The sequence below is a fragment of the Phascolarctos cinereus genome, unplaced genomic scaffold (genome assembly GCF_003287225.1).
Source record: "Phascolarctos cinereus isolate Bilbo 61053 unplaced genomic scaffold, phaCin_HiC Scaffold_726;HRSCAF=1367, whole genome shotgun sequence".
NCBI lineage: Eukaryota > Metazoa > Chordata > Mammalia > Diprotodontia > Phascolarctidae > Phascolarctos > Phascolarctos cinereus.
The window spans coordinates 379678573-379704581 of NW_027556098.1; the positions used below are offsets into that span (position 1 = coordinate 379678573).

General features: G+C 38.9%; 1 protein-coding gene across 19 annotated transcripts in view; it reads left to right on the top strand.

Moving 5' to 3' along the window:
• The window catches only part of EIF4G3 (eukaryotic translation initiation factor 4 gamma 3), a 366388-nt gene that overhangs the window by 229992 nt on the left and 110387 nt on the right, over positions 1–26009 (top strand). The gene's annotated exons all lie outside the window — the stretch shown is intronic.

Consider the following 26009-nt stretch of genomic DNA (forward strand, 5'->3'; position numbering starts at 1 on the left):
GTTCCACGTAATCTAAGTTTTCTAGTTTATCTTTTGTAATTATCTCTTTCCTTTGTTTGATTAAAAGGTATTTCTTACCTGGAGTTGAGAAAGAAAGGTACATGATCTGATTAGTTTCTCATTTTTTAAGTGATGTGACTTTTAATATTAAAGTTATGCATTCATTTTGAATTCATGGGGGAATATTGCATAAGATATTGATTCAACCATACTTTCTTGCCAGACTGTTTTCTAGTTTCCCTCCATGTTTTCTAGTTTATTGAGCACTGGATTATTGATTTCATTATTTCTGATTCTTTCTCATTTGTTCTGTTTGATTTATCTACCTCTCTTTTAAAAAAAAATGATACCAGATGGTATTCTTGAGCTCTGCTTTGTAACATAGTTTGAGGTCTGGAAGTGCTATTCCTCTTCCCTGCCTACTTTTTTTTTTTAAATTTCTCTTGATGTTTTGTTTCTCCAAATGAATTTTGTTATTCCCCCCCGAGTTCTTTAAAGTATATCTTGAGTAGTTTGATTGGCGTAGCATTAAAACTATAAACTTACTTTGGTAGTGTTGTCATTCATTCTTGTACAGCCCAGCCATGAGTGCTGAATATTTTCCCAACTATTGAAGTTGTTCTTTATTTCTTAAAGAGTATTTTTTAAATCTTCGTTATTATATTCTTAATATTTTATTTCCCCAATTACATGTAAAAACAATTTTAACATTCATTTTTTAAAATGTTGAGTTGCAAATTCAAAGAGTACTTCTGAATCCTTAAAATATTACATGCATTTTGTAGTTATTTTGAATCAGATTTTTTTTATCATTGCTTGAAGTTTATTATGTAGAAATGCTGTTAATTTTGCAGCCTGCAACTGCCAAAATTTTTACTTGTTTCACTATCCTTGCGGATTCCTTAAGATTTTCTAAGTAAAGTATCATGTCTTCAGAAAATAAGGATGGTTTTATTTCCTTTGTCTGTCTTTATTCTTTTAGTTTCTTTTGCTTGGCTTATTGCTATTATTAGTATTTCTAGAACTTTTTCGAATAACAACAGAGAGAGTGAACCTCTTTGCTTTACTTTTCATTTATTTGGAAAGATTCTAATGTATTCCCTTTGCATATGGTGTTTGCTTTGGTTTTAAATAGACAATCCCTCTGTGCCTCTGGTTTTTTTAAAAATTAATTTATTTTCGTTTTCAGCATTTACTTCCATAAGCTTTTGATTTTTAAATTTTCTCCTTCTCTCTCGCTGTCTCTCTCTCATACAATCTGATATAGGCTCTACATATACATTCCTATTAAACATATTTTCACATTAGTCATGTAGTAAAGAAGAATTAGAACCAATAGGAGGAACCACAAGAAAGAAGAAACAAAACAAAACAGAAGAGAGGGGGGGAAAAAAGAGTAAATAACATGTTTCCATCTGCATTCAAACTCCGTAGTTCTTTCTCTGGATGTGGATTTCCCATCACGAGACTTTTGGAGATGTCTTTGATCCTTGCATTGTTGAGAAGGGCTAAGTCTATCAAAGTCAGTCATCATCTGTGCCTCTGTTTTGCAGGGCTTTTGGTGTAAATGAAGATTGTACTTTGTCAAAGACTTTTTCTGAATCTACTGAGAGAAGAATTTTGGCTTTGGATATTTTTGTTTTATTATGATTAATTATGTTGATTTTTCTTCGAGTGTTGAACTGTCCTTTCATCCCTGGTATAAAGGTTTGGTATCCATGATCTATGGAAACTAATACATATGTATGTATAATTCCTTAGAATTGCTATAGTCTGGCAAGATTTTAGCAAAAAGAATTTTTAATCTATATTCATTAAATATTTTGGTCTATAGTTCTCCTTTGTTTTATCCTTCCCTGGTTTGGGTTTTAAGACCACACTATTCTCATAAAAGGAGTTTTGTAGAGTTTTTTTGTAGAGTTGCTTTCTTTTTAAGTTTTTTATACTAATTGCTCTTTAAAAGGTCGGTATAATTATCTTGTGACTCCATCAGACTGAGGGCTTTTTCTTTGATAGTTCCTTTCTAATAATTATTTTTTGTCCTTTTTTTGATTAGATTGTTTAAGGGCTCTGTAGTTTGAGTGTTTTATATTTGGAAGGTATTCCTCTCTTCTGTATTACCCGTTTTGTTAACATAGAATTATATGTAGAACAGATTTTGATAATTATTTTTATTTCTTCTAGTATATTGTGATTTCATGTTATTCATTTGCTAATTTTAATTTGATTTTCTGCTCTTTTCAAAAATCAAATTGGCTAAACATTTATTGAGTATATTAGGTTTTTTTTTTTTTGGTTAGGCAGTGGGGTTAAGTGACTTGCCCAGAGTCACACACCTAGTAAATGTTATACATGTGAGGCTGGATTTGAACTCAGGTCCTCCTGAATCCAGGGCCGGTGCTCTATCCTCTGTGCCACCTAGCTGCCCCATATTAGTTTTTTTTTTTCAAAGTACCAGGTTTTAGTTTTCTTTATTATTCCTGTCGTTTTTGGGGGTTTCTCTTCTCATTTTCAGTATCTTTTCTTTTATGCTTATTTTGGGCTTAATTGTATAGAATTCACTATTGCCTCCTTCCGCCCTCTTCACTAAGTTTGCTTGGCATGAGGTGGTTTAAATTCAGATTTCTCCAAGGAGTCATTGGATTGATCTTTAGAGAAAGCCCATTATTATGTGTCAGTATCACACATGGACACAGCACCTTGAGCCCTATTTTGTCCATATCCTTTGACTGCTTTCCTATTGAGGGATGCATTAGAATGTGAATGAATAGGTGAAAAAGGATTTTTAAGCACTTAATACATACAAAGCACTGGCGCTGCAAGTACATTTTAATAGGCGGACACAACCCATGAAGGCTGGGCACATAGGAAGGCTAAGGCTAAGACTAACCTGCCTGCATGTGACGAGTGGTTCAGCTTGCCTGGATGGTAGCAGGGCAGATGCATTCCCTTTGGCATCGTTGCAATGAACAAACCCAGGTCTCTCTCTGATGTTACATCCTGTGCCAGCACCAGTGATTTTGAGAGGTTTTCTAAGGGTTAGAGACTGTAGCTGCTCAGAGGGAAGAAAACCACTGCTCTTCTTGGCTTTGGGTAGTTGTTTCACTTGCTATATATGTTGTATGTCGGATTTTTATCAGAGACATTTGATTAGTTGTTTACACATTTCTCTCTCTCTTTTTCCCCCCAAGCTGAAAGCTACGTTAATTTTGTTCCTGTTAAGGCTTTTCAGTTTCACTTGATCAAAACTGTATATTTCATTATATGTGGTCTCCTTTGTCCCTTGTTTGGATATGCAATAAAAACAACTGAGCCTTCACTCCCTACAAATTGAAAAAAAAAATAAAAGAGGAGAATAGTTGGTGTTGGAGGAGTTGTAGAAAGAATTATCCCTTGTTATTACATCCTTGATAACGATTATTTAACCTTTGCTTAAATACCTTAAATGATGTGGAAATTGCTTCCTCATAAAGTTGAATGAAGTAGTCTACATAATGTAGCTTCTTCCATTGTTAGACAGCTCTAATTGATACTTAGCTTTGACTTAGGTTGACCAGAATTCTTATTCTTTGTCATTTATACCCATTGCTATTAATTTTTCCTTTATGGAGCTAAGCAGAAAATAAATCTATATGCTTTCATGGAACAAACCCTCAAATACTTGAAAACCACAGTCATGTTCTCTGTCTTCATTTTTGTACATTAAACACCTCTAAGTGTTTCAGCTGATCCTCTAGAATGAGAATTATTTCTAATCATTTTGACCAGTTTATTCCTTCCAAATCTGTTATTTATTATTTATCTACTACATACAATTGTTATTATTGTTTTGTTACATAATGCTAATCTCTTCCAAACCAAGGTCATAGGATCATATCAGTTTGTAACCCATGCCGTATCACATCAGGAACTGTGGAGGAATATAGTTAGGCTGGGAGCAGATACATTGGCACTCATGCCTAGTTAATTTGTGTTTAGAATCATTGCTGACTACACACACACACACACACACACACACACACACACACACTCTCTCTCTCTCTCTCTCTCTCTCTCTCTCTCTCTCTCTCTCTCTCTCTTCTCCCCCGTATATGTGTTTGTGTGTGTGTGTATGTATATATATAAATATGTGTGTGTGTATATGTTTTATGTGTGTACATGTTTATGATAAATCTTAGAGCTTAAATTAAGGAGCAAATTTTAGTCTAGAGTACTGACTGTTAAATCATCCATGAGTTATGACTATTTGTGATGTAACTGTAAGAAAAGTACCCATATGTACAAAATCTGATTCCTTCATTTCTCCCAGTGCCAAGCACAGGGTTATATGCATAGGAGGTGCACAATAAATGTTCCTTGAATTGAAAAAAGGGAGGGGGCAGCTAGATGGCACAATGGATAGAGCATTGGCCCTAAAGTCAGGAGGACCTGAGTTCAAATCTGGCCTCAGATACTTGATACTTCCTAGCTGTGTGATCCTGGGTAAGTCATTTAACCCCAATTGCCTCATTGAAAAAAAAAAAGAAGAAGAAGAAGAAAAAACCTGTTGAGGAAAGAGCATGAGGAGGAAAAGTCAGAGGTAAAGAGTCCTGGCCTGCTGCTTCCTCCCTGAGTGACCCAAAGAGCACATGTGTTCACTTGTCTGGGTCCTTGTTATCTCATTTGAAGAAGGAGGGAGCTGAGTTGAGTGACTTCTAAGGCCCTTCTGACTCCAAGTCTGTGCTCCTGTGGCCCTGTGATCCTTATGTGTAGATGGCACGTGTGTTGACCCAGCACTTGACTTTCTGTCATCTTGCATGGCATGTTGGGGGCCGGCGTGGTGGGTGGCTACCTGGACTGGGATTCAGGGAGCACCAAATCCAGATACTGTCTCATGCTTACTAGCTGTATGATCTTGGGAAAATTCATTTTAACCTGTTTCCCACTAACAGGAGCCCCTGAGTCATAGGTGGTTGTGAGGATGAAATTATATCATAAAAGCCTTTGGCAAACTATCAAGTGTTATATAAGTAACTGTTCAAGTAGGAGTAGGGCAAGTATTTATTATTCCCATTTTAGAGATGAGATAATTGTTTCCAGCAAAGATCACATGACTCATCAGTGTCAGAGCCAAGATCCAGAGCTAGGCCAGGCCCATGGACTCCAAAGGTCCTGTTCTAAGACCCACCCTGCGTGGACTCTTGCCCATATTGACCTGAACTTCTCATCTACCAAAGGAACACAACTGAGTGAAAAGCTTTGTTCTCCAAATCCAACGTCAAGCATAACATTCCAAAGAGGGTTCTTAGCTTGCTTCCATAAACTTTGATTTGAAAAAATATATGTTTTGTTGGATGCATTTCAATATATAATTGGTTTTCTTTTTATCCCTATTTATTGGCTTACATAACATTTAAAAACATTACTCTTAGAAGGGGTCCACAGCCTTCACCAGAGTGACAGAGAGGTCCAAGCACAAAGAGGGCTAAGAACTGGTGCTGTACGTATTAAGGACCTCCAGAGCTCTTGTTTTTAGATGACACTGTCCTGATTTACCGAGCCCTGGAGAGCTTTTGCGCAATTCCTAGCACATAGTAGGTACCTACTTAACAAATGCTGGTTACTTGAATGGAACATTACCATAATCACTTTATAAAGAGTTTTATGCAACCATATTCAAACAGAAGAAATAAAAAGAGTGTTTGTTACCTAGACAGTATTATGACTTTAGATAGGCATAATTTGTTGATGTGTGTGTGTGTATATGTGTGTGTGTATGTGTGTGTATGTGTGTGTGTGTGTGTGTATACATGCACATATTTGTGTGTATCTTGATCCAGCCTTAAAAATGGACAATAATACCAGACTAGATTACCTTTGGCAAATTGTAAAGTTCTTTTAATCACACACTGCTCTCCTCCCTTAGAGTTACCGAGCCCTTTGTGCATATTATCTAATTTAAGCCCTACAACAACTTTGTGAGGAGAGTTTGTTTTATAGATGATGACATTGGAGTCTGATGGTTAAGTGCCTTGCCTGTGATCATATGTCCCTAGTAAGTGCCAGGGGAAAGCTTTGGTTCCAGGTCTTCCTAATTGTGATTGTAGCATTGCATCCACTTTTCTGTATTTAATATTTAGTCAGCAAGCATTTGTTAGTCATTTCACCATACATATCCCCTGAAATCTGCTGTAGAAACCTATGAGGTCTAATGAGCTTTTATTTTAATTATCAAGTGAAATAAACTAATGCATGGACCATTTCATTCCTGTAGAATTAGAGGACAAAATTTAGCGTGAATATAAATATATTTTAAGGCTTTCTCTGTGTGTATCTGTGTTTATCCATAGGATCTGATACTTTAAGGGGCCTTAGATATGATCTAGTCCAATATCCCTATTTGTCCTATAGAGGATAGATGAATTACTAAAGAAGCATAGGTAACCGTGAGCATTTGAACCCAGGCATATACAAAACATGCCAGTTCTCCCTCTTGAGCCAAATTTTGTGTTATTTGTGTTTCCTTTGTATTTAACTGATGACGTTCTTGATTAGTCTTAAGTTTCTTTCTAGGCGCTTAAGTTACAAAGGCATGATTTCATATTTGTAGCTTTTGAACTATGTGATCCTTTCTGCTTTCAGGCAGATTGTTGTGATAAAAACTTATCTTCACCTTGAAAAATATTTTGTTTTGTTTTTCAATTTAAAACATTGCCAAGCCTGGGGGGAGTTGAGTCATTTTCTAGGCTGTCGGTGGATTGCATCTGACTGGATTAGAGCAGATAAGCCATCATAAAGAAAAAAAGTAAAATTTTGCAGGTAAAAATGCATGCATCCTTCATCAAATCATCTTAAAACTCCTCTGTGATAATAATAATAGCTCACATTTAGTAATACCTAATAAGAATAGCTAGTATTTATGTAACACCTTAAGATTTAAAAAGCTCTTTATAAATATTACCTACTTTGATCCTCACAGCAACCCTGACAGGTAGGTGCAATTATTATCCCCATTTCACGGATGAAGAAATTGAGGCAGATATAGGTTAAGTGACTTGTCCAGGGTCACTCAGCTAGTAAGTTATCTGAAGCTTAATTTGACCTCAGATCTTTCCTGACTCCAGGTCTTGTGCTTTTGTCACTGTTCCATCTGGCAGTCTGCAGTGTTTTGGAGAAATTTACTCAAAACAATCTTCGATCCATACATATATGTCAGTATACAGGGTGTCCCAAAAGTCTTAGTTCATTTTAAAGCTTTAATAGCTTAAATATTAGGAAATTAAAAAAACTAAACTTAACCTTATTAATTAAATTTTCAAATGCATTAGCACACAACATTTGGAATACTGTGTATATAAAAGTGTGAATATTGCAACCATCTTACACATGTGGAAAATGAAAGTAAGTCTGAGGGGCAGCTAGGTGGCGCAGTGGATAGAGCACCAGCCCTGAAGTCAGGAGGACCTGAGTTCAAATCTGGCCTCAGACCAAACACTTGACACTTACTAGCTACATGACCCTGGGCAAGCCACTTAACCCCAATTGCCTAAAAAGTAAAAAAAAAAAAAGGAAAAAAAAAAGAAAGAAGGAAAGAAAGAAAGTAAGTCTAAGACTACAACCCAGGTCTTCTCACTTCAGTTCCAACATACTCATTATAGCATTCTGCCTCTTGGATCTGTAATGAAGGAAAGGTTAGTTGTTTAGAGGGTTTGTTTGCCGCCAGCACACACTTCCATTAATCAGTTAATCACCAATCCTTTATTAAGTGCTTATTATGTATCAAACACTGCTAAGTACTGAAAGTACAAAGAAAAAAATAAACCACCCCTGCCTTCAAGGAGCTGGCATGATAACAGGGAGACCATAGGTATGTAAGTAAGTACATAAAATAGACACGAAGATGGAACACAGCAATTAGCAGCGGTGGAGACATGGAAAGGCCTCGCCTCAGAAAGTGGAATTTCGGCTAAATCTTGAAGGAAACGGATTCATGGGCAGGGACATGAAGCTTGAGGCTCGGAGATAGTGGTTGAAGTGTCATGTATGCGATGCTGTTCTCTAAAAGAGGGGGAGGGGAGAAGAACTGAATTGCCAGCATCAAAAACGAAAAAGAAGGATTCGCAACAAATGAAGGAATAGAGGATGTTATCAGAAACTGTTTTGCCCAGCTGTATGCCAATTAAAACCAACAACTTAAATGAAACAGACGTCTCAAAGTGAATCCTGGAGTGGCAGAACCAACAAAAGGATGGCGTAAAACAGTTTTGTAGCCTGAGGCAACTCAGAGGGTTGGCAGGAAAAGTCTACCTTGCTGACGTAAGAGTGGAGCACAGTGCAGCGCAGGCTGTGCCCCAGCAAACTAGCAGCAGATCCTGGGGGAACTGAAAGCACGGTGGAGGTGTCCAGAGCTCTCATGCCGCAGATGGTGAGCAGGTCAGACAATCAGTAAGAAGGAGATTACAGGAGAACTTTTGCATTGCACTGGGTTTAAGACTCTGTTACGCTGCCCTTGCTAGGTTCTGGGTGATAGCCCCAGCACGAGGAGCAATAGCACAGTAGAGTGTGTGGCTGTAGGGGAGGGGGAACCATGGTCACAGTTCCAGGGCAGAAAAGAATGCTTGTGGTCACTTACGGACTGCAGCACAGGCCGAGAGAGCAAGTTACCACACTGCTCCTTAGATGATACCACCTTGGAACAACTGAAAACTTAACATACCCCCAGAACTAGGTCTAAAAATGGCAGCATGAAAAACCTGAAGCTTGGGGCAATGCTTCCTCCACCCCAGGAGCAGAGCCCAACTTTAACATAAAGTTAAAAGTCAAGAAATAGGTTGGGAAAATGAGCAAACAAGAAAAGAACCTGCCCATAGAAAATTGCTATGGTGATAGGAAAGCTAAAAACAAACTCAGAAGATGACAAAGTCAAAACAAACAGCTACATCCAAATCTTCAAAGAAAAGTATGAATTGGTCTCAGGGCCAAAAAGAATTCCGAAGAACTCAAGAAGGATTTTAAAAATCAAATAATACAGGTAGAGGAAAAATTGGGGGAAAAAGAGTGATGCAAGAAAATCATGAAAAAAGAGTGAACATCTTGGTAAAGGAGGCATAGAAAAATACTGAAGAAAATAACACCTTAAAAAACAGACTAGACCAAATGGTAAACAAGGCGCAAAAATGCACGAAGAGAAGAGCTCCTTAGAAAGTAGAATTGGCCAAATGGAAAAGGAAGTGCAAAACCTCACTGAAGACAATCATTCCTTAAAAGTTAGAGTTAGACAGATGAGCTAATCACTCCATGAGACATCAAGAAACCACAAAGTCAAAAGACTAAGACAATTGAATACAATGTGAAAAAAAATTGGAAAAACAACCGACCTGGAAAATAGATCCAGGAAAGATAATTTCAGAATTATTGGACTACCTGAAAGCCACGATCAAAGAAAGAACCTGGACATCATCTTTCAAAAAAATTATCAAAGAAAACTGTCCTGATATCCTGGAACCAGAGGGCAAAATGAAATGGAAAGAATCCACTGATCATCTGCTGAAAGAAATCCCAAAATGGAATCTCCCAGGGAATTAGAGCCAAATTCCAGAACTCTCAGGTCCAGGAGAAAACATTGCAAGCAGCCAGAAAGAAACACGTCAGATATGGTGGAGCCACAGTCAGGATCGCACAAAATCTAGCAGCTTCCACGTTAAAGCAGTGGTGGGCTTTTGAATGTGGTATTCCTAGAGGGCAAAGAAGCCAAGATTACACACCAAGAATCAGCTGCCCAGCAAACCTGTGTATAACCCTTCAAGGGAAAAAAACTGGATATTTAATGCAATAGAAAACTTTCAATCATTCTTGATAAAAAGACCAGAGCTGAATAGAAAACTTGACTTTCATATACAAGACTCAAGAAAAGTGGGGAAAAAGTAAACCGGAAAGAGAAATCATAAGGGATTCAATAAGGTTAAACTGTTTACATTCCAATGTGGGAAAATGCTACTTGTAACTCCTAAGGACTTTATTGGGGCAGTTAGAGGGAATATACACAGAGGGCACAGATATGAGTTGACTATGATGGGATGATACCTAAAAAAGTAAAATTAATAGGTGATAAAGAGGAATGCACTTAAGAGAAGAGGGAAGAGAGAAGTAGAATGGGGTAAATTATCTTACAAAGAGGAAGGACGAAAGAGTTTTTACAGAGGAGGGAAAGAAACAGCCCTTGAATCTTAATCTCATCAGAATTGGCTCAAAGAGGGAATAACATACGCACTCAGGTATAGAAATCTTTCTGACTTTACAGAGAAGAGAAGGGGGAGTGAGGCTGATAGACGGGAGAGCATTTTGAGGAAGGCAGTGGTCAGATACAAACATTTGAGAAAGAGATAGGATGAAAAGGGGGGAGAGAGACAGAAGCATAAACAGGGAAAATAGGATGGAAGGAAATACATAGTAATCAAAACTGAAATTTTTTTTTATAATTTTTTCTGAAAAAGGCCTCAATTCTTAAATATATAGAGAACTGAGTCAAATTTATAAGAATACAAGTCATTCCTCAGTTGACAAATGGTGAAAGGATATGAACAGGAAATTTTTAGATGAAGAAGTTAATGGTATCTATAGCCATATGAAAAATTATCTAAATCACTATTGATTAGAGAGATGCAAATTAAACCAACTCTGAAATACCATTTCACATCTATCATTTGGGCTAATGTGGCAAAAAATGAAAATGATAAATGTTGGAGGGGATTTGGGAAAATTGAGACACTAAGGCACTGTTGGTGGAGTTGGTGAACTGATCAGCCATTTTGGAAAGCAACATGGAACTGTGCCCCAAGGGCTATTCAATCGTTATACCCTTTGACCCAGCAGTATCATTAATAGATCTGTATTCCAAAGAGATCATTGAAAAAGGGAAAGGACGTATATGTACAAAAATATTTATAACACTCTCTCTTTGTGGTGGCAAAGAATTGGAAATTGAGGGGATGCCCATCAATTGGGGAATGGCTGAACAAGTTGTAGTGTATGATTGGGATGGAATACTATTGTGCTATTAGGAAGCCTGGAAAGACTTCCGCGAATTGATGCAAAGTGAAGTGAGCAGAACTAGAAGCCCAGTGTGCACAGTAATGGCAAGACTGTGTGATGACCAACTGTGAATGACTTGGCTAATCTTAGAAATGCAGTGATCCAAGACAGTTCCAGAGGCTTCATGATGAAAAATGCTGTCTACCTCCAGAGAATGAACTGATAGAATTTGAGTGCAGATCGAAGCGTATTTTTTTAAAACTTTCTTTGTTGTCTGGGGGGGGGCGAGGGCGGGGGTGGGATTTGTCTGTGTTTTCTTTTACAACATGACTAGTATGAAAAATATGTTTTGAATGGCTGCACATGTATAACCTGTATCAGATTGCCTCCTCTAGGAGAGAAAGGAGGGAGAGAATTTGGAGCTCAAAAAAAAAGAATGTTAAAAATTAATTTTACATGTAATTGGAAAAAATATTTTAAAAAGAAATAGCTATAGTTTAAAATAACTAAAGAATGTATAAAATGCTTAGGAATCTATATACCAAAATGCACACAAGAACCATATAAAACTATAAATCATTGTAAATACAGACCTAAATAATTGAAGAAATATTAATACCTTATGATTATCCTGAGTTGTTATAATAAAAAATGGCAATGTTACCTAAATTAAATTTACTTATCTCATGGCATAACGATCAAATTAACAAAGGATTACTTCATAGAATTAGAAAAAAGTAACAAAATTCATATAATGTCATAAAAAGTCAAGAATCTCAAAGTAATGAAAAAAATGGGAATTAGGGAGACATAGGTGTGTAGCAGATTTCAGACTGCACTATTAAAAAGTAATTTTCAAAAACAATTTGGTATTGGTTCAGAAAGAGAAGCCACAGTGAAAACACATGAATTCTACAACATTTAGAAACAAATGAGCCCCACAGGCTTGTGGTGTTGGTGTTCAATAAATACAAAGACCCCAGCCCAGCTACTAGAGTAAGGACTTGCTATGATAAAAAATTGCTGGAAAAATTGGGCGGCAGTATAGAAGACATTATATTTAAACCAACATCTCATGCCTTTTGTCAACATAAGCTCCCATTGGAATATAGCCTAGATAGAAAAGGTCACATCAAAAACAATTTAGAGAACTAAAGGAATAGAAAGTGCCTGGAGGTGAGAGAAAGAGTCTTGTTTGTGCAACAGCCAAGAGGCCCAATGTCAGTGGATTAAAAAGTACCCATCAGGGGCAGCTAGGTGGCGCAGTGAATAGAGCTCTGGCCTTGGAGTCAGAGGGACCTGAGTGTAAATCCAGCCTGAGACACATACTAGCTGTGTGACCTTGGGCAAGTCACTTAACCCCAATCACCTCACCAAAAAGCCAAAAAAAAAAAGTGTCCATCAGGGTGTAAGATATAAAGAGAATGGAAAGGTAGGAGGGGGCTAGATTATGAAGGGCTTTGAACACCAACCAGAGAATTTTCTGTTTGCTCCTGGAGGCAATAGGGAGCTGCTGGAATTTATTAAATAGGGGAGGTGACTTTAAGAAAATCACTTTAGTGACAGAATAGAAGATAGATTAGAGTAGGGAGGGACTTGAGACTGGCAGATACACCCCCCCACCCCACAGAGTATTGAAATAGTCCAGGTGTGAGGTAAGGAGAGCCTGTGCCGGGGAGAGGATAGGGGAGGTAGTGGGGGGGGTGTTGTCAGAGGATTTAATGGGGTGTATTCAGGAGAGGTTGCAAAGATAAAATCCACAAACCTTTGATCTACACAGTAGGACTGATGATAAAACATGTTATCCATCTCCTCTGACAAAGAGATAATGCACTCGGTACAGAATGACACTTTTTTTTAGACATGGCCATTGAGGAATTTGTTTTGCTTCACTTTTGCATATTTGTTACAAAAGTTTATTCTCCCCATCCCACCTCCCCATGGGGTAGGGATGGGAGGGAAAGAAAAGAGATTTCTGCTAGGTTAAAAAAATATAAATAATTGTAAAAATAATGTTTGTGGTTTAGTGCTTGCAGTAATTCTTTTGGACCATGGAAGTATAGTGAGATTCTCTGTTGACTATTCAGTAACCCTGGTACTTAGTTATATAATACTCAGTTATTCTGTTAGTGATTGAGGCATCTCCTGAAGTTAATTGGAAAAAAAATTATTTCTAAGTGGTTGATGATACATTATCAATGATTCGTACCCAGGATGATAAGCTAATTATAATTTTCTACTTTGTTTAACACAAACAGGAGTTCTGAGCAAATTTCTTTGTACTTGCATAATACCACGTAAACTGATGCCCTGCTTGTTATCAGATTGAATGTGAACCTAAATATTCTACATTAAAATTGCTTTTTACATTGACATGTGTTGTGCGTTTACCCCCTTTTTCTACTATGTCATTTAAGTAACCCTTTTATTCATGGTCTTCTGTGCTTTGACTTTGTCACTTCTCTAATGACCCTCCCTTCCATTCTCCCCTTCCTCTCAGTACTGTCCCCTCTAACATAGAGGTAGAATTAAAGAAAACAAAGCAGCACATTGGTCCAAGCACCTCGGAAAGGCTGTTTCCATTTGTTGCATCCGTTTCCTGTCCTCAGCCCTTGGCTTGGATCTGTCTGCCTTGTACTCTTCATCCGCCTGATGTAGTGCTCTCCAGATTGTCCCACCTGACTGTCTGTTTTCAGTTATTGTCTTTCTTGACCTCTCCTCTCATCTTGCTTGGTTGTCGTGATACTGTCCTTCCTGATCTCTTTAGATGATGAGCTTCTTGAGGGCAGGGACTCTCTTTTACCTCCTTTGTATCTCCGGTCAGCACATAGTAGGGGCGTTATAAATGTTTATTGATTGATTCTTCTCCTAACTATTAAACTCCTCCTCCTCAGTCGTCTTTGCTGGTTCCCCAACCATATCACTCCTCCTAACCACTGTGTGTTTGCCAAAATGGCTAAGTTCTCTTCTCTTTCTTTCCTCTGCCTTGGGGTGGCCTCATCAACCCCCCTGGTTTCATTCTTATCTCTAAGAAGAGCACTGTCAGATCTCAGTAGGCACAGTTTCTTTCCTGAGCTTCAATCCTGTATCACCAAATGCCTAGTGGACATTTCAAAATAGCTAGCTCAGAGATATCTCAAGCCCAGCATTTCCAAAACAGCACCCCTTATAGCCTTCCTTCCAGACTGGCCTTTCTCTCTCTTGCATGCACATATCACTGCATCTCTGTGTCTTTTTTCTGGCCTTCCCTTATGACGTCAGTGCCTTTACCTCTTAAAATCTCTCTTTTTTCATTGTGACACAGATCAGGCACCGTATTCCAAATGAAGCCTTTTCTGATCCTTTCTGCTGGCAGCAGCCTTCCCATTTTTAATTTACTTTGCTTTTTTCCTGTGTGTATTTATGTTGTCATTACTTATTTATGCACACAGTGTAGTAGATGTCTTAGTATTTGTACACGTGTTTCTGCCGTGCCTACCACAGTGCCTGGCCCACAATGGGAACTCAGTAGATACTTGTCGATCACTTGATTTATAACAGTTCCTCAGTGAACAACACTAGGTGTGCAAGACCTAGAAGCAGTCTGAACAAGCCTAGTGTTTTTAACCCTGAGAAGTCTACTGGTTAAGTAGTGTGATGATAAAGATCTGTGATTAAGAGAAATTGAGGGACAGAATTCTGAGCACAGTCAGTTACTTCCCATGACTGGCCCTTGCCAGTCCATGGGATCCAGGGCTCCTCAGTAGCCAAGGATGCCTCTTGTCAGAGCAGCTTCAGACAGTGGTGTCCGTCTGGCGTTACAGAGGGGTGTCTCGCAATTTAGATCAGGTGAGAACCAGGTGGAGGGTCCCTGGGTTGGCCCTTTCCTGGGAAGAACAGAGACCTTGCCATCTGGGTGACACTTTCGGAGGGGGCGTGCTGTTGATTCCAGGTCAAATTGGAATTTCATGGGTAGAAAGCACCCAGCAAAGGGGAAGCAACACTCAGGGTTCTTTTCTTGGTTGTTAGGGAGACAGTAGGACAGGGTCAAGTCGTTTGTCCTTTTGGTCACTAAAGCGTACCTGAGGAAACAGTAACAGGATGGCTTAGCTAGTATTGCATCTTATGTTACAAATAGGAGGCTTGCAGCTGCAGGCCTAAGTTCAGAGAGAGTTTAAGTTCACATATTAAAGGAGAGTAACTAATACATAATAATGTGATCATTAATACATAGTGAATTGATTAAGCCTTAAATAATAGGAAAAAAGTGGGATATCAGTTTTTAATTCTACAGCAGCGTTATAGTATTTAAATTGTTAAGTGGCAATAGACTTTGGAGGCTGTCTTGTCTAGCCCCCTCATTTTATAGGGTGAAACTGAGGCCCAGGAAGGTTCAAGGAATTGCCAGAGGCCACACAGGTAGTAAATGTCTGAGCTGTCACCATCTGGTCTAAAGGTGTGTTCTAAGTCAGGTCAACACTTAGGAAACTAAAGATATAAGATTTGGTGTTGGCATAATTGAATAGATCTTCAGAAATTTAAATTTTCTCATTTAGCGGTTTTCATAGTTTTTGGTCTAGGAACCTTTTATGTTCTTAAAAGCATTGAAATGAAGACTGACCCTGTAAAGAGCTTTTATTTTACGTGCGTTGTATCTATCAATAATTACTCTATTGAAAATTAGAACATTTTAGCATTATTGCAAAAATAGTTTTGGCCTCATGGATCTCCTGAAAGAGTCTTAGAAACACTTAGAAAACTGCACCTTTTTAGTTTCGTTAGAATTATATTAGTAAAGTGGCACCATCAATAGAGCATTAGGCCTATAGTCAGGAAGACCTGAGTTCAAATGTAGCCTCAAGTACTAACAGTGTGACCTTGGGCAAGTCATTTGACCTCCCTCAGCTTCAGTTTCCTCATATGCAAAATGGAGATAATAGCCTACTTCTAGGGTTTTTATGGGGTAAAATGGGATAATATTTATAAAGCGATCTGTAAACCTTAACAAGCTATATGAATGCTAGGTGTTAGTATTGGTACAAATAATTATCACTGTTCCTTGTGAAGTTCATAAAGTAAACCTCTATACTCATGAAATAAAGAGGAAATTAATAGGACAGAGTGATGTATATACTGTCAGATGAGGCCATGTTATCAGATATTTTTGCTTAATTGCTTTACTTTATCATAAATGAAGATTTAGTCTGCAGTCATAGAAGTTTTTTTCTCTTTAGAAGTGGTTTTTGTTGTTCAGTCTTTTCAGTCGTGTCCAACTCTTCATGAACTCATTTGGGGTTTTTGTGGTAGGGATACCGGAGTGGTTTGCCATTTCCCTCTCCAGCTCATTTTACAGAGGAGGAAACTGAGGCAAACAGGGTGAAGTGACTTGCCCAGGACCACATAACTAGTAAGTGTCTGGGGCCAGATTTTGAACTCAGGAGGATGGCGACTCTCCCAAACTCCAGACTGACACATAGTTGCTCCCAAAAGTGTTTGGGATGTAAAGACAAAAACATTTTTAAAGATTCTTACTGTCTCCCCGTGTCCTTCCTTGACAGATAGTGAATACATTTTGTGGATATCATGCAATAAATAACCATTTTTAAGCATCTGACGTGTTGCTGTCTGCTAGGATGGCATGAAGACTATCAAGACATAGCCATTGCCCTCAAGGATCTGAAGTTGGTTTTTTTTTTAAGGTTTTGTGGTTTTATTTTTATTTTGAGTTTCACCTTTTCTCATTTTCCCTCCATCGCTTCTCCCACCTGTTGAGAAGGCAAGAAATAAAATACTCATTTTACATATGAAGCCAAATAAGACATATTTCCACATTAGACATATTTTGAGGGGCGGGGGTAGGGGTGAGAAGCAAAAAAATAAAGAACCAAGTATACTTCAGTGTGCACACAGTTCATCAGTTCTCTGTCTGGAGGTGAATGGCATTTTCCATAATGAGTCTTGGAGTTGCGGTGGATCATTGTCTTGATTAGAGCTACCAAATCTTCCGTGGTTCATTGTTTTTACGGTTACGGTTACTGTGTAGATTGTTCTCTTGGTTCTGCTCACTTCACTTTGCATTAATTCATACAAATCTTCCCAGGTTTTTCTAGAACAGTCTCTCTGGTCACAGCACAGTAGTATTCCATCGCAATCATATACCACAGCCTGTTCAGTCATTCCCCGTTTGATGGGCATCCCCTCCGTTTCCAACTCTTTGCCATCACAAGAAGAGCTGCTTTAAATATTTTTGTTGACATGAATCTTTTTACTTTGATCTCCTTGGGCAACAAACCTAGTAGTGATGCCAGTGGGTCAAAGAGTGTGCGCCATTTTATAGCCCTTTGAGCTGAGTTCCAGATTGTTGTCCAGAATGGTTGCACCAGTTCACAGCTCTACCAACAGTGTGTTAATGTGCCTGTTTTCCCATAGCCCCTCTATCATCTCAGCCAATCTGATGGATATGAGCTGGTGCTGCAGAGTTTTAGTTTGCATTTCTCTTGCTTATTAGTAATTTAGAGCATTTTTTCATATAACAGATTTCTTTCCCTAAAAGCTTTTGACCTTTGACCATTTATTAATTGGTACATGACCTTTATTTTTATAAACTTGGCTCAGTTCCCTTCATATTTGAGGTATGAGAAGCCTTGTGTCAGAGTAACTTGCTGCAAAGGTCTCCTCTGTTTCCTGCTTTTCTTCTAATTTTGGCGCATTGTGGGGTTTTTTTGTGCAAAAAAAGTAATTTAAAGTATCCATTTTACCATCTGTGAACCTCTCTATCTCTTGTTTGCTCATAAGTTCTTCCCTTAGCTATCGACCTGACAGGTAAATTTTTCCATGCTTCCCTAATATTCTTACGATAATACCCTTTATGTCTGAAGCATGTACCCATCTTGAGCTCATCTTGGTATTTGGTGTGAGATGTTGATCAATACCTAGCTTCTGCCCTACTGCTTTCCAGTTTTCCTAATAGTTCTATTTGTTCTTGCCCCAGTAGCTGAAATCTTTGGGTTTCTCTAGCACTAGGTTCCTGTGCTAATTGCTTCTGTGTATTGTGTACCTGATCTGTTTGGTTTATCAACCTCTTTATTTTTTTGCCCAGTACCGAATGTTTTGATGATTATGGCTTTGCCCGGGTGAGTTTGGAGGCTGTCTGTACGTTGTCCCACTCCCCTTTGTGAGGGTTTTGTATACGAGTCATCTGAGCTCTTACGAAGGTAGCCAGCCATCGTTGTGGGAAAATGCATGTTTTCTGGCACGGTGTCCAGTGAACACTGAGGTCTGAAAGGCTCCTTGGTCTTTTTGTTTCGTTCTCAAAATCATCTTCAAATAAACCTTTCAATGCAGAGCGCCTTGAACTAAAACCCTGTGCTAGCCTATTTTTGCCCATGATCTTCTGTCCCTCTGTAGAAGTGATTATAACCAACTTTCTTTCACTGCTTAGAAGAAAGACCACACATGGGTCAGGTCAGTGGCTTGAGGCTTTTTTGCACAAAAAAACTGAATTCTGTGGGGAAGAGTTGGAGGAATCTCACTTGAGGTGAGTTTCTAGGTTATCAGACATAAGTTGGATTGCTCTATTTCACACTAATTATGTGACCCAGACTTTAATTTTTCTATGGATGTCCTCCTGCACCATAGGCCTTAGGGCTGGCTGGACTTATGCTTATTGGAACCCGTGGGCTTAATGATCCTGGAAGCAGCCAGGCCTCTTTGGGCATTAAGCTGTGGGATTTCTAGTCATCATGAATAGTCTGTAGCCTCAGAGGCAAGTGACTCCGGGAAATCAGGTTCATTTTTCATAACTGAGATGAGATTCATTTTGAAAGTCTGTGTCACAGCTCTGTGATACATACTCAGTTACCACTCCCTGCTGAATGAATGTGTCACTCATGTGTGTTCTTGTGGCCATCTAGGCCACATCATGTGTGAACAACAGAAATAGCCCTTAAATTCTTAAGTTAAATTTGGTCTGAAGCTTCGTGTTCTAGTGCATAGTGAGTGATCTTTATGATCTTCATGCTGGGCTTACATACATGTGCTACAGTACCCATTTCTCTAGGGGAGTGTGTATTTCTGCCACTGACATTGGGAATTTCAGAAGTGAATTTTGTAGCTAAAGATAAAATGAGATTAGGGGGCACAGGTAATGAAGACACAGAATCACATTTCTCTGCAGGCTGGACTCTAAAGAAATAATAGGTTGTGGCTGTGTGTTTAATCACTTGGCTTTCTCTACAAACCTTCTAAATGGGTACCTCTCCACTAGAGTGCACCTGCTTCTGGCGTTAAACGTTCAGCTGTTTAGTACTTTTGAATCCTTAGCATATTCTAATCTTGGTTTCCCAGGGGAAACTGTGGGTATGGCCCCTTAAATGAAAATGTAAGAAATTGTGCCAGAGGGTGTTTGAGGCAAAGTCTGGATTTTATAGAATGTACACTAGGCTTTATCCTGACCCCTGGTGTTCAAGATCCTGAATTCAATTTACACATTTTAAAAAAAAGCTCAAGGAGACTTCCCCCATCCATTGAGGAATTGGCCTAGAAGACCTCTGGGCCTCCTTTTTGATAGGATTCTGCAGTCCTTTACTTGTAGGCATTTATAATGGACTCTTAAGTCTTCATTGAGTCTGCCCTTCATATAAAATCTTGCAGTAGCTGAGTTTCCCTCATCACCAGTGTTCATGTCTTAGGAATTAAAAGATAGAAAAAAAATTTTTTTCATTCCTTTCAGTGGACTTCCCTAAATTTAACCTTGATTTTAAAATATCTTTTTGTGCAAAAATCTTAGCCATTGAAATGATTTAAAAGGAACTCATATGTTCTTCCCTGTGTGCAGCCACAGAATTAATTGGGATAAATGGTAAACAAGGAGCTGGGTAGCTAGAATGCCAAGATCTGGAGTTGGAAAGACCTGCGTTCAGTTCCAACCTCAGATACTCACTAGCTGTGTGACTCTGGGCAAGTCACTGAAACTCTGTCTAGGTTTCCTCATATGTAAAATGGGGTGATAGCATTTTAGGGTTGTTGGGATCAAATGAGATAATATTTGTAAAGCACTTTGTAAACCTTAAAGTGCTGTGTAAGTGTTAGCTATTTTATTATTATTATTAAACATAGTCAAGAGGTCTAGTTGATAGGTCTTACAAGCTCTGATTTTTTGAATATTTTTCTGTAAGTTGTTTATTACATTTATTAATTTGTATTTCTACATTTGTTAAAGAGAATTGAGATTTATCTATTAATTATTTTAGGCCAGATTGTAAAAAAGAAATGTACTACTGCAAGTCTTAGTATTTTGTTTAATAAATTTGTAATTCTGTTATATAAATTAAGATCAGAGTCTGCATAGCAAAAATTAAAACAAAATTTCTCTTGAATGATGAAGTGTTAGCCTTTTCTTAAGGCCAAGTAGTCAGAGAAGGTTTAATAGATAATAGAGATTATGGGATCAGAGCAAATATTTGAAGGTTAAAATTGAATTTTTAAAAATTGGATCCTAAGCTTAACGGCTCTTAATACGTCAGCCACGTTTATGGTTTCCTTGGTATCCTCAGCCCTTGGCATAGTGCTTGTTGATTGATTGGCACTGAGTCATTTTTGTGAGATATCCCATTGAATCTGTACATTGACGTATGTCTGTGTATTAAGGGCTTTCCAATGGCCATGATTGTGCTGAAAACACTATACCCAAAGTGGTGGGAGGATGTCACTTCAACCCTTTGTAAAGGCAAAAACTTTCACTCGTTATCTTTAGGTGATGATCCCTATAGAATCTCAGTGAAGATGTGTCATCAGTGTGGGCTCACCCTCTGTCTCAGCTACCCCATCTCCACCTCCTCTGTACTAGTATGTTCTATTGTGCTGGGGCCGTTGCTTTCTCAAGTGGACCAGTGGAGCCAAAAGGTTCTGTGCAGACCCTCTGTTCTGGTTGTAGTGCTTAAGCTCTTTAATCCTAGACTAAGGTAACATTTGAAGGAGACCAACAATTAAATTAATGTTTGTCACTAAACCAAGGACTTGGTTCTTATTCCTTTCATCCAGTCGGCTGCTGTCATTTGTGGATGCAGAACAAAGTTGCACGGCTCTGAGGCCCTTGAATATTTCCGTCTGTTTAGTGGATAACTTCTATACAAAAAAATCATCCCAGAGTTCTTGTGACAAGCTTTTCCAGATGTAGAATGGTCCTCAAACATGTCAGTGGGCAGTCACAATGTCGCAAGACTTACGTGAAAACTAGGTTTGTTACAAGAGAAATGAACATGCATGTGGAGCCCAAAGAGTTCACACTCCTTACAGAAGTTTGTGAATTTATGACAGTACAACCAAAGGAGGAAGAAAAAACAAGAACGGGAGGGGAAAGGTGCGGTAAAAGGTGGAAAAAGGACAAAACCCTTCCCAAAGAGGAAGAACAAGGCTCTGGCAAAAGCCTTATTCTTTTCCCCTGGCAACAGCTAGACCACGGGTGGGGAACTTGTGGCCTTCTAAATCCTTAAGTGCAGCCTTTTGAAGGCCACAGGTTCTACACCCCTGCACTAGACTATGAAAATAGGAGGGTCTGCTTATTTGCAAAGGACCCAGCTGTACAAGCATTTTCCCAGCCTGGCACAGACTGGTTGGCACCTATCTTGCTTCCCAAGGACACACAAGGAATACAGCTTGGGGTGCAAATAACAGATTATGTCAGTTGGGGGGGGTGAGGGCTTTGTCCTTGTCACATTCAGGGTCTCCTGCATGCTCTGGGTCCAGTGTTTCTGGAAAATATGGCAACTCAAAAAGCCAAGTTCAGGGGACCCCTTAACAGCCCTTAACAAATACTCTAAGAGACAGTCATTCTCTTCCTTCCTTTCTTCCTTTCTCTTGGCAATTGGGGTTAAGTGACTTGCCCAGAGTCACACAGCTAGGAAATATTATGTGTCTGAGGCTGTATTTGAACTCAGATCCTCCTGACTCCAGGGCTGGTGCTCTATCCACTTCCCCATGGAGATGGTCATTCTTAAGGTCCACATTCAAAGCTCTTCAAACTTGCTGGAACCTAGCACAGTCTCTGCTCCATCACATCAACCTCATAGAATCCACAATTACCTTCATATCATAATCAGCCATTGAAGGTGGACTTCTTTTTAAAAAAAAAAAAGTGGATTTCTGAGCCTCCCCATCCTCCCCCCCAAAAAAAAAAACAAGTAGGAAACCTTCTGAAGTAGATGAGGAGGAGGACAGAGAGACTTCCCTTGGCCCCAGCCTTCTTGAGGAAGAAAAGAAACCCTGATCATATGGAGATAATAATGGTAATAGAAAGGAAAGCTGACAGGCCAGTCCCTGAGGCTGACAGAAGAAAAAACATGGAGGTAATAAGGAAACCAGTGGGGATCAAGAATTGGTCATGGTGGGTTTTTACTTGCAGGATAATGGATCTATATGATTTAAGAGTTTCAAGGTACCAAAGAGGCCATCTAGACCAATTTGTTCTTATATGAGAATCCTCTCTACACCACCCTACCCCCACTTAGTGAACACATAGTTTCCACTTGAACACCTCTCGTGATGGGGAGCTTTCTACCTCATGACAGCCTGTTCCATTCCTGTTCAGGTCTGATTGTTCTGAAAGCTTCTTTCCTTCCCCCTGCTTGTTCCTAGTTCTGTCCTCTAGGTTTCAAGAGAACAACTGTAAAATCTTTTCCATTTGCCAGTAATAAAAAATACTTCAGTATAGTTATCTAATCCCCCCTAAATTTTCTGTTCTCCATTGTAAATGTAGTGTAGTCATGTGATCTCTCATAAGCACAGTGTCTTCCCCAATCCCTAATTACAAAGTTCCTGTACCAGGCCCTTATCATTTCCAGGATTTGGAGCCTTTGCTGTTGACATGGAGCTTTTCTACTTTGACCGGCCATGCTAGTTAGGGCTTTGTATACTGCTGACCTTGCCATTAGAGGGCGCCATGGCTATCATAGGAGGACCTTAGTGATTGGCAGGGAGGAGGTCTCCTATGACCCAGCCTGACTTATCTCGAATCCTAGAAAGGAGGAAATTTAAAGCCAAGATATCAGGAATCATAAATCATAGGTTCACAGTGTTTCAGATTTAGACTCTCACTTCACACATGAGGAAGCTAAAATCTAGGAAGTTAAGTGACTGGCCCATGGCCACAAACCCAGGAAGTAAATAGAAGTCGGATTTGAGCCCCAGGCTCAGACTTTCCATCCTATTGTCTTTTTGCTGCCATACAGAATCAGATAATTTGAGAGTTGGAAGGGACCTCAATCACCATCTGATCTAACCCATATACAAACAGGAAGTCCACAAACAGCATGCCTAATGAATGGCTGCCCAAGTTCTGTTTGAAAAATATCTCATATCTCTGGGGGGAGCCCATGCCTGGGAGAACTCTCATTGGTAGTTTTTTCCTGCATCTTTGCAATCTCCATCACTAGCTCCTAGTTTTTCTTTCTGGGACCAAATAGAATAAGTGTGATTTTTTTCCCCCCTTGATACAATAGCATTTATTACCTTGATTTGACCTCTTTTATATATCTTGATCAACTGAAGATCATTCCAAAGTTAAAATAGAGTTGGTCAGAAATTATGTCTGTGGAAAAATAATTTCTATTCTTCCCCCCCCCTCAGAAAAATGGGGGTATATACAAACTTTCCAAGAATATAAGTGAGCTGTGAAGTTAGGTATACCTGCATGATTTGCTTCTGTCCTCCTTCGGACCTAAGAGTAAAACACGAGAAGGGGACTGAGAAAAATGTATAGCACAGACATAATCAGAAGATATAATTATCCTCCCATAAAGACCCTAGATGAGAAGTCTTTATATGGTGAATGCCCTCTTTCTGTGGCTTTATTTACTATCTGGTAGTATTTGAAATGCTAATCTCTCAGGTCTTAACTTGATATTTAGAAATGGACATTCCCAGCATGTTTTTTATCTTCAAGCTTTCTTATTCCTAAAATCACTCCTTTCTCATGGACATTTGCTTATAATGTTCCTTAGATGTGGTAGATTGTGGAGAAATTTTCATTTAAAAATTAGTATGTTTCATGTTCAATTAAAAAAATTTCTTGCTATGTTAGGGTCGTGGTTTTGGAGGGGCAGACTTGTGATTATTTTGGCTATCCACCTCCTCATCTTGGAGCACTGTAGTTTTCTTTGGCCTAGTGGGTACAATTCACCATTTTTCAGATGTTGAGTCCTGCAGTCGTTTAGAATGACCTACACTCTCTTTTCCTGTTACGTAAATGAGACTGTCATGTTTTTATTTGGAGACCATAGATAACCAGGTCATCCGGACAGATATCCATTTACACAGTGTGTCTGTTTTATCGTAGTGCTGTTTTCAGCCCATGAAACTGAACTGTGTCAGTATTTTCATTCATAGCTCTGAAGCTTTCCCGATATAAAACTGAAGTCATGGACTGGTTTTTTCTCTCTCTCTCTCATGTGCATGATTTAGAACAGACTAATAATTATAGCGCTGTTCCATTATTTAACTGGAATTCAAACGGAAATCAGCAGCTCAGGTTTTTTAAAAAATATTTGTTGTTGTTCAGTCACTTCAGTCATGTTCAACTCTTCATGAGGTTTTTGTTTTTTTGTGTTTTTTGGAGGCAGAGATGCTGGAGTGATTTGTCATTTTCTTCTCCAGTTCATTTTACAGATAAGGAAACTGAGGCAAATAGGGTGAAGTGACTTGTCACACAGCTGGTAAATGTTTGAGGTCACATTTGAACTCAGGTCTTCTTGACTCCAGGCCTGTGGACTGCATCACTAGCTGCCCCCTACATATAATCTATATTACATAGGGTTTAATTAGGGTCTCGTTTGGAGCTGTAGTGAAATGAGTACCAATAGGTAGAGGAAAAATAGAAATAACATCCTGTTTCCACTTTTAAAAAGGAATTCCAAAATACATAGTGCAGGTGAAGATGTCTTGTCATCAGTGGCCTTGCACTTGATGAGATCTGGGGCTCAGAATGAACCACCTGGGGATAATAAATAACTGACATTTATATAACGATCTAAGGTTTGCAAAGCATTTAATATCCAGTGTCTGTACAATAAGCCTATATACAGTTCAAGCATTTTATGATCCCCATTTTACAGATAAAATGGGCTCAAAAAGATGAAATGACTCACTTATGGCCATGCAGCTCTTAAGGGGTCTTTGGTGATTTCAGGTCTAGCCTCTTTCTATTCTGCATGCCATGATTTGAAGATGTCAGTGTCGCAGCAAGGGAAGGTTATTATTGCCATCTACAACCTGAGTCCATAGTGCTTCAGAAGGGAAAATACTTCCCCATGTATTGAGCCATGTTAATTATAAGGGGAGGAGCCTCAGTCCCACAAAAATTATTTTTGTTGGACTCACTTGAAGCATCCTTATCAGTTTATTCAGATACTATCTCTTGACTGACCATGAAACTGAATATGAAATAATTAATTTTAATGTAAAAATTCAGAAGTTATGACCTCCTTTAGGACATAGCTCTAAGTTAAATGTGTGTATAAATCCATTTAATGGGGCTTATATATCTTCCAACATCTCAGGAATCACAGAGATTTGCCTGCCACAGCCCAGTTTAGTAATGTTTTTTCTAGAAGTGTATTTCCTCCTTCTCCCAATAATGCATGCTGCAAACTGATTACCAAGTTAGCAGTGTTTTTCTGTTTCCTGTAACAGATGTCCAAATTGGTTTATTTTGTGTCTTTGGAATATTGTTTCTAGTGAGATATGTTCCCTTCAAAATTTTCCTTTTAGCTTCCTTGTCATAGGAGGAAGGACCTCTCCCTTGATAGAATTCAGTGTAGCAGGGTATTATGGAATAATAGGGAACTGATTGTAGATTTCTGGAGAGAGTTATTGCTTTGCTTGTGGCTTTTGTATGACCTTGCAGCCCAAAGAGAATTCCTGCCTTCCATGTGATGCTAGGTGAATGGTGACCATACCTCTAGTGTGTGAACCTTGTTCCCTCTGAAGTGTGTGTGGAAGGGATTGTCTTAAGCAGAAAGAGCTGG